This window comes from Heterodontus francisci, chromosome 20, assembly GCF_036365525.1.
Source record: "Heterodontus francisci isolate sHetFra1 chromosome 20, sHetFra1.hap1, whole genome shotgun sequence".
Taxonomy (NCBI): domain Eukaryota; kingdom Metazoa; phylum Chordata; class Chondrichthyes; order Heterodontiformes; family Heterodontidae; genus Heterodontus; species Heterodontus francisci.
This window is the reverse complement of record NC_090390.1, coordinates 37,499,116-37,512,672: the sequence shown is the minus strand read 5'-3', so window position 1 is coordinate 37,512,672 and position 13,557 is coordinate 37,499,116.

Here is a 13,557-nt window from a genome sequence, read left to right as displayed (position 1 = left end):
TGAGACTCTGCAGGCATTCTTCAGTGTGAGATGTTAAAGCAGCATCGTCAGCAAAGAGGAGTTCTCTGATGAGGACTTTCCGTACTTTGGACTTCGCTCTTAGACGGGCAAGGTTGAACAACCTGCCCCCTGATCTTGTGTGGAGGAAAATTCCTTCTTCAGAGGATTTGAACGCATGTGAAAGCAGCAGGGAGAAGAAAATCCCAAAAAGTGTGGGTGCGAGAACACAGCCCTGTTTCACACCACTCAGGATAGGAAAGGGTATTTTCCACTATCTTATAAAGCATAGACAATTAGGAACTTTGCATAAATTGCAGTGCACATTTACTGCTGTCAGAATTAATTACTAAATCTGGCCTATGCTATTGTAAGGAAGGACAGAAATATCCACATACAGTTATCAAGTCAGAAGGAGCACAGCACATTTTCAGATATGGCATTTGAATGGGAAAAATGTGTTTCTAGAGTCTGAACTATAACAACTGTACACTTCTGCCATTTTTGCATATATTGGTAATGCACAACAAGGGTGGCGCAGTGGTTAGCACAGTAGACTCACAACTCCAGCGAACCGGGTTCAATTCTGGGTACTGCCTGTGCAGAGTTTGCAAGTTCTCCCTGTGACCCCGTGAGTTTCCGCCAGGTGCTCAGGTTTCCTCCCACAGCCAAAGACTTGCAGGTTGATAGGTAAATTAGCCATTGTAAATTGCTGCCAGTGTGGGGATGTGGTAGGGAATATGGGATTAATGTAGGATTAGTATAAATGGGTGGTTGTTGGTCGGCGCAGACTTGGTGGGCTGAAGGGCCTGTTTCAGTGCTATATCTCTTTATGACTCTATAATTATTATTTGAAACTTATTGAAGCAGTGTTGATTTTGGCGAGAAAGGTAGGGTTAATTTTCTTCTTTAAAAAAAGTTTGTTCTTGGTCTAAAACATGCAGAAATAAGAATAGCAGCAGTACAGATTTGCACAGTCATCATGATTACACTTGGGCCCTGAAAAATGTCTATGCGAAGGAAAGAATTTGGTACCGATCACAATAGCTAGCACATTGGATTGTTGATATTTTATAGTCTCACTATTATAAATTACAACATACATGAGTAAATGGATATGGTTGCTTTAATTTTTGACTATTCCAAGTTCATGACATGCAGTCCAAGTTTAATATGAATTGGGAAATGCACAACCAAAGTGCAACAGTACCACTACTGGCAGGAAAGAGCAATTACAGTATAACATTTATATTAGTTTAGAGATACAGCACTGAAACAGGCCCTTCGGCCCACCGAGTCTGTGCCGACCATCAACCACCCATTTATACTAATCCTACACTAATCCCATATTCCTACCACATCCCCACCTGTCCCTATATTTCTCTACCACCTACCTATACTAGTGGCAATTTATAATGGCCAATTTACCTACCAACCTGCAAGTCTTTTGGCTTGTGGGAGGAAACCGGAGCACCCGGAGAAAACCCACGCAGACACAGGGAGAACTTGCAAACTCCACACAGGCAGTACCCAGAATTGAACCCGGGTCGCTGGAGCTGTGAGGCTGCGGTGCTAACCACTGCGCCACTGTGCCGCACTGATATTTACTAAACTAATCCCTCCCTTAATGAAATCTAATCTCTATACTAGCAAATTAAATTAAGCAATTTACAGAAAGAGAAGAAAATTGGGGGGAAAAATCCTGATCCTCTCAAAATCCCCTGACTTCTTGGCATGTTTCTCATGAGAAAGGAAGTTTGCAAGCAATGATTCACTACATAAAAATGAGGAAGGTGTCATTTTTCCCTCAGGCTGTTAATGCCATTCAGTTCCTTTCCCATCCTAAGGTAAAGGAGTCTTTTGTATGTTTCTCTGCTGACTGAGAATATGGGTTGCCTGACAAAGATCCTGTCACACTTGGGAATTTTTTTTTAGGGTCTACAATAATCATCAGGCTTGAGGGCTTACTATCAGCCCATGTAACAAATCATAAACCATGCTTCTTAGAGGACTTCTCATTTCACTTGTACTGTGGCTCTATATCTGAAAGGAAAGATAATTATTAATACACTTTATAGTAGTGTCCCTGAAGCATGTGACATATTAGACTATGTTACCAAGGGCCATTAAATTGAATTCACAGCTGGAAGTGACCAAAATTGGATAATTCTGAGCTTACTTGAAAATAGTTTAATTTGACCTAAGTCAGTCCACATCATTTTTGAATATGCCTATCCATTCAACTGTATGTCTCTTCTCATTCCCTCTTCTTCACTGATGATAGACTTGGAAGGTGCCAGGTTCCATCAGCAATTTGTGCAGTCAAATAGAGACAGACAAAAATCAACAGGAGAGCAACAATTGAAAACTGTATCTCCAGGCTTGGAGGGGGGAAAGGGAGGATGGAATATCAACCGGGTGTTGCATTGGACAAGACTGAGTTTAGCTGTGATGCCTTTCCCTATGATTGAATGGTTTGTCATCACTCACCATTTAAACTCAAATAGGAAGTATGGCCTCGAGTAAGGTACTTTAAGCCTGCCACACACTCATGAGTTCTCACCTTTAAGAGAGGAGGGGAGAAGAATTGCGAGAATCAGAATGGTTACAGCATAGAAGGTGGTCATTCGGCCAGACGAGTCTATGCTGGCTTTCTGTAAAAGCAACTAAGCTAGACCCACTCTCCTGCCCTTTCCCTGTAGCCCTGCAATTTCCTTTCTTTTCAGGTGCTTATCCAATTCCCTATTGAAAGCCATAATTGAATTTGCCTCCACCACACACCCAGGCAATGCATTCCAAATCCCAACCACTCACTGCATAAAAAAGTTTTTCCTCAAGTAGCCATTGGTTATTTTGCCAATCACCTTAAATCAGCATCCTCTGGTTCTCGGCCCTTCCGCCAATGGGAACATTTTCTCCCTATCTAATCTGTCTACACCCCTCATGATTTTGAACACCTCTATCAAATCTCCCGTAAATCTTCTCTTTTGTAAAGAGAACAACCCCAACTTCTCCAATTTATCCACGTAACTTTAGTCCCTCATCCCTGGAACCATTCTTGTTAATCTTTTCTGAACCCTCTCAAAAGCCTTCACAACCTTACTAAAGCTTGGTGCCTAGAATTGGACACAATACTCCAGTTGAGACTGAACCAGTGTTTTATAAAGGTTCACCACAACTTCCTTGCTTTTGTATGCTAAGCCTCTATTTATAAAGCCCAGGATCCTGCATGCTTTTATAACCATTTTCTCAACCTGCCCTGCCACCTTAATGATTTGTGCTCATATATCCCTAGGTCTCTGTTCCTGCACCCCTTTAGAATTGTACCCTTTATTTTATATTGTCTCTCCTCATTCTTCCTAAAAAATGTATCATTTCACGTTTCTCTGCATTAAATTTCATCTGCCACGTCAACCCATTCCACCAGCCTGTCTTTGTCCTCTTTACTTCTATCACTATCCTCCTCACAGTTCACAATACTTGCAAGTTTTGAGTTCTGCCATTTTAGTAAATGGCAAATTTAAGACTAATATCAGGAAGCTCTTCTTCACACCAAGAGTGATCACGGCATGGATTGGATTCTTGGACAAAGTAATGGTAGCAAAAACCATCATGCAAGAAACCAGTGGATGCTGTAATAGGGTGACTTTAGGGTAACTCTGGATGGATGAACTAAAGTGAACCAAATGGCCTGCCTCATCTGCCTGATCTTGTGAAAACAATGACAGCATCTTACATTTATATAGCACCAAATGTCCCAAGATGCTTCACAGGAGCATTAGCAGACAAAATCTAACTACATAAAAGAGATATCAGAACAGGTAACCAAAAGCTTAGTCAAAACAGGCAAGTTTTAAGGAGCATTCTTAAAAGGAAGGGAGAAGCCAAGGGGTTTAGGATAGGAATTCCAGAGTTAAGGCCTGGACAGCTAGAGAGATTAAAATCAGGGATGAGCAAAAAGGCAGAATTGGAAGAGAAAAGGAAGAATTGGAGGAACACGGAGATCTCTGGGGATTTAAGGGCTGAAGGAGGTTACAGAGATAAGAAGGGGCAAAGCCACAGAGGAATTTGAAAACAAGGAGGATAATTTTAAAAAAGTAATTGTAGACTGGGAGCCAATGTAGGTCAGTGAGAACAGGGCTGATGGGTGAACAAGACTTGGTGCAAGTTAAGGGCAGTACAGTTTTGGAAGAGCTCAGGTTTACAGAGACTGCAAGGTGGAAGGCTGGTCAGGAAAGAATTGGAATAGTCAAGTCTAGAGTGTATGAGATGAGACAGGGCACAGACAGACAATACTAGAGGTAGAATTAGACGCTCTCAGTGCCGGAGAGGATATCTGACATGAGTGATGTTCACACCAACACAAAGTGGTGTCCAAAGTTGCTGTAGATACAAGTTTATTTAAAAGGACATAGTATGAAGATTCACTGAACAGTTTTGCACTTAAAAAGAAACTGCTGTCATTAGTTTTCTTTGTGGCAATTGTTCTGCTTTCCCAACAGCACCATTAGTATCACTAATGAGATTCTCAAAGGGCAATCCCTCTATGTCCAAACATTTTCCAGGAGAATTGGATAAATGGATATCCGCAAGGTAAATCAGGCAGCACCAGAGATGCCCTATGTTCACCCAGTGAATACTTCCCACCTGCATTTACACCCAGAAATGCAAATATCTCACTTGGGCACAAGAGTCCCACTCCCAAGCTCATTTATTTTTGACACATCTCTGGAGCACTGAGGGATGTTTCTTTCAGCATTAAAAGATATGTTTCTATTAGCCCAAAATGGTCCCTCCACTGCTAAGTATGCCCTTTCCAGCAGGAGTCAATGAATAACAGCTGGGAGTATCAAGTCCCTTTGCAGTACATTGACCCCTACTTTCTTTCTTTCTTTTGGGCCTCCTTATCTCGAGAGACAATGGATACGCGCCTGGAGGTGGTCAGTGGTTTGTGAAGCAGCGCCTGGAGTGGCTATACAGCTGGATAGCACTACACATGAGCAGGAATGACATCAAATTTGTGAACAGCAGGAAGCCACATTCAGTGTCACAGGGGAGGTTACTAGGAAGTGAACAACTTCCTGTTCCTCTCGTGGAATCTTGGGACTGCTGGTTGGGTTAAGTGATATGGGGTAGATCAAAAAGCATTGTGGTATGGACATGACAAGGCGGCCCAGACATTCTGGTTGACCCATCTCCAGCAAACACTTTGATTGGCAGATGCACTAATGGACTGATCTAATATTTAAACCAGAATAAATCAACCAAGGCTCATTAAATATTTGTGAAACACAAATTGAATGTAGAGGTTCAAATTTATTACAAAATGTAAATAGTGGTTAAAGTATGTTTTATATTCCATCAATTTTTAATGCCAACAGCTATGTAAATATGATTACATTAATTAAAAAATAAAATTCAATATTCAATTAAAATAATAGTCATTAAATATTTACTTGGAATATTTGTCTGGCATGATTTCTAGAAATAGTAATTAAATTGAAAATATGATGATTTTAATATTTTACTCAGGGGGTATTGAAAGAAGAGCCTAGAAGTACAAGTAATATATATATATATATATATATATATATAAATGGATTAACATATTTGGCCGGAATTTTATGGTGGGCGAACAGGAGCCAGCCTCCATCGTTAAAGTCAGTGGCGAACCCGCATTTGCCTCACCTGGGTATCCTTTCCATATTTTACTGGTCCCAGGATTTAACTGTTCTGAGGTGGGACTTCCACTCGCTTGAGGGAGGAAGTCCCGCCTCATTGAGCTACCGGTCAATCAGTGGACCAGCAGCGCTTAGTCCCAGCAGCGCCACCGGGAGCGGTGGCCGCAGCTGGGACTGCAGCCCAGTATGCACAGAAGTATATCAGTCGGGGCCCGGCAAGGCAAGGGTGGTCTGTGGGGGGGAAGGGGGGGGGGGGGGTGTGGTGGGGGTTGTGTTGGGTCTTGGGGGTGGTTGGGGAGCGGGGCGGCTTTCCATCGGGCACCCTGTGATGATCGGAAGCTGCCTGATTTTCCCGGCTCCAGGACGCCTGCTTGCCACGCGTGAAATCCAAGTGGAGGTGGGCGAAGGCCCTTAAATGGCCGTTAAGTGGCCACTAAAGGGCCTTGATTGGCCTGGGGTGGGCGGGCCGTTTTACGGCCCCCACCCACTCCATAAGGGGGGGGAGGCGCGGAGGCAGGTGCAGGTCTGGAAAGCCTCCCGTTCCATTTCCCCCCCCCCCACACCATCCAGCTCGTTGGGATGGCGTAAAATTCCAGCCTTTATATATAGTTATTGATCAAAGAAAAGTCATGTGACAAATGCAATGCTTAGTACTCATGCACTATCAACAGACTAAGGTAGCATAACCTAATCTGACATTCTACTACACTGTCTATAAACTGCTGTGTCATTGGACGTACTGTCCTTTGGATGTGATGTTAAAACCAAGGTACTATTCTGCCATTTTCAGCTAATGTAAGAGATCCAACAGCACTATTGACAGGAGAGACAGGTGTCCTGGACAACATTTCACACCCCACCCCCCCTTAACCAACACCATCGAAAAATAAATCATCTACTCATTCATTTGCTATCTGTGGGATCCTGCTTTATATAAATTGCCTGCTATAGCTGCCACATAACAGTGATTGGACATCAAGAAAGTAATGCTTGTAAAATGCTTCAGATGTCCTGAGATGTGCTAAGGTGTTATGCAAATACAAGTTTGTTCCATGAATATAATTATTTTATCTTCTTTCTTTCTTTTCTTTTCTTTCTTCTTTTGGGCCTCCTTATCTCGAGAGACAATGGATACGCGCCTGGAGGTGGTCAGTGGTTTGTGAAGCAGCGCCTGGAGTGGCTATAAAGGCCAATTCTGGAGTGACAGGCTCTTCCACAGGTGCTGCAGAGAAATTTGTTTGTTGGGGCTGTTGCACAGTTGGCTCTCCCCTTGCGCCTCTGTCTTTATAAAATATATATTATTTCAGTTTCTATATGAAAATTTGTCAAATTTAGTTCAGTACAACATTAAAATGTTTTCATTAGAACACAGATTACAGGGCAATACAATAGAAATGTTTACAATTATGAAAAGTTGGGACGGGTCGATAGAAGTTGACTATTTCCAGTATCTGAACAGTCTAGAATAAGGGGGCACAGATACAAGATTAGATGTAAGATTTAGAACAGAGGGCAGGAGTAACTTCTTTAAACAGACTTGTGAGGATATGGAATTCATTTTTAGGGTTAGTGGTTGAGGCAAAAACTGTGTCAACATTCAAGATTAGATTTTATAGGTAGATTAAGGAAAAATAAAGGGATATACGAACAGGACAGGTAATTACGATTAGGATTATTGTACGGAGGGTAAATGCCAATACAGACTGGATGGGTTGAATGGAACATTTTCATGTTGTAACTTCAATGGATTACTATGTATTGTTGCATTCATACTACAGAAACCAGACTGAGACCAGTATGGGTTAGAGCAGCAGTATGCTGCTTGGCTGGAATGGCAATTCTATTTCCTAAAACCTGCTGGTGACAGACGTATTTCCTAAACTACTCAGATAAACAGTGCACATGCTAAACAATGTTAAGCTGTATGTGGTAAATAAATCACACTCTTGTGTGAAATGATGTCACATTGCACGTTAAACAGTGTAACATAATGTGCTGAAAAGGTATCACACTTTCTTTCACTGTGTTAAACAATGTTGCACTGGATGAAAATTGTGTTGCACTGTACGTGATAAACAATGTTACACTGCTTTTTATATATAGAGATTAAACTATGCGCTTTCGAAATTTCATGCAGGTGGATTAACATTTCTTTGTGTTCCTCTGAAGTCAGGAAATTATTAGTTACAGGTGTTAGTTTCACAATAGGGATCCAACTGTAAATCTACCTCAATGAAACACTAATGGATCATTGGTTTTAAATTAATCCTCAAATTACAGTACTGGTGCCCGAGGGGAGGACAGTCATCGGAAGTTAGGAGTGATTGCCAGTGAAATATCACCAGGTCCTCTGACACAAAGCTTAATCACTCAAAAAATAATTCCTGCTATCTTAATAAGATTATTTCATCATGCAGATTTAGGAGAGAGAACTTTGACAGGAGTGACAGGGTGCAAGCTTAAAAATAAATCCAGTTAAAGCTAATGTATTGGTCATAAAGAAGACAGAAAATATTGGTATAGCTTCCATTGTAAGTGTAGATACAGGAATTTCTATAAGAAGTTGTCAGAAAGTGCATACTAGTCAATCACCCATGGCATTACATATTTTAAGTTAGAATATGGTATCTCTTGTCTCTGTCTTTTGTTGCGCTTTCTCTATCTCAGCTCTTCTGCTTGTTTTTCGTTTCTTTCTCCCCATAACTTTCATTTTGTATTTTTCTTATTTTATTTCTTTTCGAATAAGGAATAATGGATGGCATGACATGGTATGGTGATTAAAAGGAGCCACCAATGGCTGCAGCTTACAGTTGGGTTCGGTGTTGCTAGGAAAAAGTGATCTTCTATGGTTCCCTTCCCATCTCTCCCTCCAATCATCCCAACCCTTTCACCTTACTACTGCTGCCCCTCACTGCCATCACTTTTCCTACCTAATGCTCCTTCATTAAGTGTTCTATACTGGCATCCTTCTCTCTTTCTGCTCTTCTGTCATTTACCTCACCCTTAATCCTCCATCCATTCCCCCACTCAATCCTCATCAAAGGCAGGTGACAAGGGGCTAGAGGTTTCCTCATTTTTAACTTGTTTTCCTTTGCACCTATTACCCTCTTTTTCTACATACTTCCCTCAAAAAGGCTTTGGGAAGCAGAACTGTTTGGGGCATCGCGGCTTCTCTGGAGTACAGGTTCAGGGGCTGGGTGAAGCAACCATTTCCTCAACATTAATGGGACCTATAAATAGTGTGACAAATTTACATAGGCAGTTTCTGTTCTAAATGGAAACAGAGGAATAAAACGGGAGGATATTGAGAGGTGTAGAAGAAGTGAGAGACCTTGGAGTGCATGGCCACAGGTCCCTGAAGGTGGCAGGACAGGTAGATGGAGTGGTGAGGAAGGCATATGGATTGCTTTCCTTTATTGGCCAAGGTATAGAGTACAAAAGCAGGGATGTGATGCTGGAGCTGTATAGAGTGCTGGTTAGGCTGCAGCTGGAGTATTGCGTGCAGTTCTGGTCAGCACATTACAGGTAGGACATAATTGCTCTGGAGAGAGTGCAGAGGAGATTTACAAGAATGGCGCCAGGGCTTGAGGGTTGCAGCTATGAGGAAAGATTGGATAGGTTGGGGTTGTTTACCCTGGAATTGAGGAGGCTGAGGGATGACTTGATTGAGGTGTACAAAATTATGAGGGGCCTAGATAGAGTAGACAGAAAGGACCTGTTTCCTCTGGTGGGGAGGTTGGTTACCAGGGGACACAGATTTTAGGTGATTGGTAGAAGGATTAGAGGAGACACGAGGAGAAACTTTTTCACCCAGAGGGTGGTGGGTTTCTGGAATTCACTGACCAGATCGGTGGTGGAGGCAGAGACCCTCAATTATTTTAAAAGGTACTTGGACATGCACCTAAGGTGCTGTAACCTGCAGGGTTATGGACTAGGTGCTGGAAGGTGGATTAGTTTGGGTGGATAGCTTATTCGGCCGGCACAGACACGATGGGCTGAATGGCCTCCTCCTGTGCTGTATTTTGTTCTATGTTCTATGATAGAAATGTAAGTAAGACTTTGTAGATGGGAAATGTTCACAGTCTAAGATTTTTAATATATTAGATATATAAACAAACCTGTTGAAATACATCAATGTATTTTGATGAAAAACGGGAAGAAGTTTTATTACTTCAATATAACTTGCTCTTCAGAAATATATTTTATTTCCAAAGTAGTTTCTTTTAAAAAAGGCTACTGGTAATTGAATTTAATTAATAAACATATTCCTTCTGATGTCAATCTTCTATGTAGATTGGAGGTAAATCCTATTGCGGAAAGCAGTTCTCCAACTTGCTGTCCTTTAATTACACAATTGTTTCATTCCTCAAAGTAACTTCCTAAAAACAAGTCTAGTGGCAATTCTGCTTAATCTATACTGGTGAACACTAGGCCACACGCCAAGGAATTCCAGGAAATTGCAGTTACTGCAGAAACATGGCAATTCTGTATCACAGTATGTTGTGATTTTATGATGCATCTTTTACAATAGGATTACATTTTAAGAAGGGCCTAAGTGAATTAGTTTTACCTTTCTGTGCTAAGTAAATCAGAAAGCTTACAGCTGAGTGTTAATCCACATGCTTTTTCACAGAACCTGTGGTACAACAAGGCGATAAAATATTGTTTAGCAAAGTAAGTCTATAGGTCAGGATCAATTTCACAATCTGTAACTATTGCGTTGGCAATAAAAGGTTATGGAACATTAACAGTGAAGTATAGACCAAGATTTGCACTATTTAATTGAAAGAACAAATGGCAACTATTGATTTAAAAAATGTACAATGCTTAGAACTCATCATAAATGGATTACAATTACTAAGTATTTGTAATTTTGTAATATATATGAATATTGCACTGAAAAATTAATTTGTACATTTAAAATAATGTAAGCAGAACTAGATCAAATTTATGACCTTGAATTTTCTTTCCAACTGTTTATCAAAGTCCCTCTTAAATATTTTTACAGCCTTATGTAGTAAAGCATTCCACAACCCAACAACTGTCAGAACATTCCTTCTAATCCTTTTATACTTCTATAGGAATACTGAATTTATGAGCCCTGACTACTGACTCATGACCACTATTTACCCTTTCAGAATTTTGAACAGTTCTAATCAATCTTCCTTGTTATAGTGAATACAACATTGTCATGAAGACCCCACCTATCATGAATGAGGCATATTAATTTCATCACATGAACATTAATTTTTAAACTGTTGCTGGAATGAAGAGATCAGCAGTGGCTGGAAAACATTTGCATACTAAGAGACAGTGCCTGGAGACAATAGAACAGCTCCCTGATCCAATTAACCCAAATGGATTTTGATCACCAGACATTGAATGTGTAAGAAAGTCAGCATTCCAGGGTGTTTGCTTAGATGGAGAATCCACAAACGCAGGAGTTTGTTGAAACAGTTAGTCACATGACTGACCTGCCGGCCCAGGTGTTTGGTTTTGAACTGCTCACAGGACAGTTTGGGTCAGATTGCAACTGAACTTGGAAGAAGAGAGCCTCTCTCCTGGCCAGCTCTCTCTCTCTCTCACAAATCTTTGGATCCATTGAAGTCATTTAAACCTCAAGACAGAAAAGACTCCGACATTGAAACAAGTTTTGAAGCATGCACCGGGCCCCTGTGAAATGGCAAGATTTACCGGCAATCAAAGACTCAACATCGAACTCAAAGGACCGTAAATAAGGCTATTGCCTCAAACCTTTCCCCTTTATTCTTTCTACTTTTGATTTAGAGATACAGCACTTAAACAGGCCCTTCGGCCCACCGACCATTAAACACCCATTTATACTAATCCTACAGTAATCCCATATTCCTACCACATCCTCATCTGTCCCTATATTCCCCTACCACCTACCTATACTAGGGGCAATTTATAATGGCCAATTTACCTATCAACCTGCAAGTCTTTTGGCTGTGGGATGAAACCAGAGCACCCGGAGGAAACCCACACAGTCAAAGGGAGAACTTGCAAACTCCACACAGACAGTACCCAGAATTGAACCCGGGTCGCTGGAGCCGTGAGGCTGCGGTGCTAACCACTGCGCCACTATGTAGGGTGGATGGGAGCTGGCCACCGACATAAAAGTCAGTGGCGAGTCTGCTTCCGCCTAGCCCGGGGATCCGTCCTGCATTTTATGGGTCCCCGGGCTTAAATTGTTCCAAGGCAATTGTTCCAATCATCGGGCCGGCAGCTCTTAGTCTCAGCAGTGCCACCAGGAGCGGTGGCCACTGCTGGGCTCGCAGCCCAGCCGAGGACATGGAGCCAGGAGCGCAGGCAAGTTTAGTTTGCCTTGCCGGGTGTAATCGGTCAGGCCCCGGCAAGGTAAGGGTGGTCGTTTTGGGCGGGCGGGGTGGAAAATGGGGGTGTCTTGGGTCCTAGGGATGGTTGGGAAAGCGAGGACAGCCCACAAACTCTGTGCCCGATTGTCAGGGCCCCCCCACCCCGGTGCGCTGAGAGGCCAAGTTTCACCAGGCGGCCTTTCACGTATCTAGGACGCCCGCTTGCCATGGGTAAAACCCCTGTGGAGGCAGGCGAAGGCCCTTAAGTGGCCTTGATTGACCTGTGGTGAGCGGCCCGTTTTTCACCCTCCGTGCACTAAGTAAAGTGGGGCGGAGGTGTGAGCAGGTTGGGAAGGCCTCCCGGAGCCTCCCGCTCAATTTTACACCATCCCACCCGCCACCATCCGGCTTGCTGGGATGGCGCAAAATTCCGGCCTCTGTCTCTATCTGCGTGTGTTTATCGAGTATGCAGGCAAGCGTGGTCGTGTCGCGTATTCGTAGTCGTTAACCGAATTAGAGTTTAAGGTTAATAAACTTCCACTTTTCCTGCTTAAATCTAAGAAAACCTGTCAGGTTGATTTCTTTGCCTTACACTTGGAAAGCAGTGAACAAGGTTTCATTGAGGGGGGAGTAAAAACACCATGTTATTAAAAATTAAACCCGGTTATAGTTAAACCAGGCAAAGGCTGATAGGCACCCCTAGACCCCTTTCCCACCTGGTTGTACATATTAGAAAAAAACATTTCTCATGAAAAAAATATAAATTCCTGCCTGGCTTCATCCTGTGTTGTAGCTGTACCATGGCATCAACATTGTATTGTTAATGAGGTGCCCAAACTATTTATTTTTTATTTAGAGATACAGCACTGGCCCACCGAGTCTGTGCTGACCATCAACCACCCATTTATACTAATCCTACACTAATTCCATATTCCTACCACATCTCCACCTATCCCTATATTTCCCTACCACCTACCTATACTAGGGACAATTCATAATGGCCAATTTACCTATCAACCTGCAATTCTTTGGCATGTGGGAGGAAACCAGAGCACCCGGAGGAAACCCACGCAGACACAGGGAGAACTTGCAAACTCCACACAGGCAGTACCCAGAATTGAACCCGGGTCGCTGGAGCTTTTAGGCTGCGGTGCTAACCACTGTGCCACCTATGTGCAATACTTCAAAACTGCGGTCTAACCAATATCTCATACAAATTCATTTTTCACCTCCTTGATGTTAAATGTAAAGCTCCAGAATTATAAGTTCCCTTTTACGTCTGTAATTCTGCTTTTAAAGATGAATTCCATCCCCTTTACTGTTTTGTTCCACTGCAATGAGAACTTTAGAACTCAGGACAATTTACATTCTATTGTCATGCAGGCCCCCACCTGCCAAGAATGAGGCATATTAATTTTGTCATATGAACATTGATTTTAAACTGTTACTGGAGTGAAGAAAGGACTTGTTAACAAAATCACCAGACACATGGCTGGTAAAATTTTTTGCATACTAACAGACAGGGCTTGGAGGGGCAAAGGGGC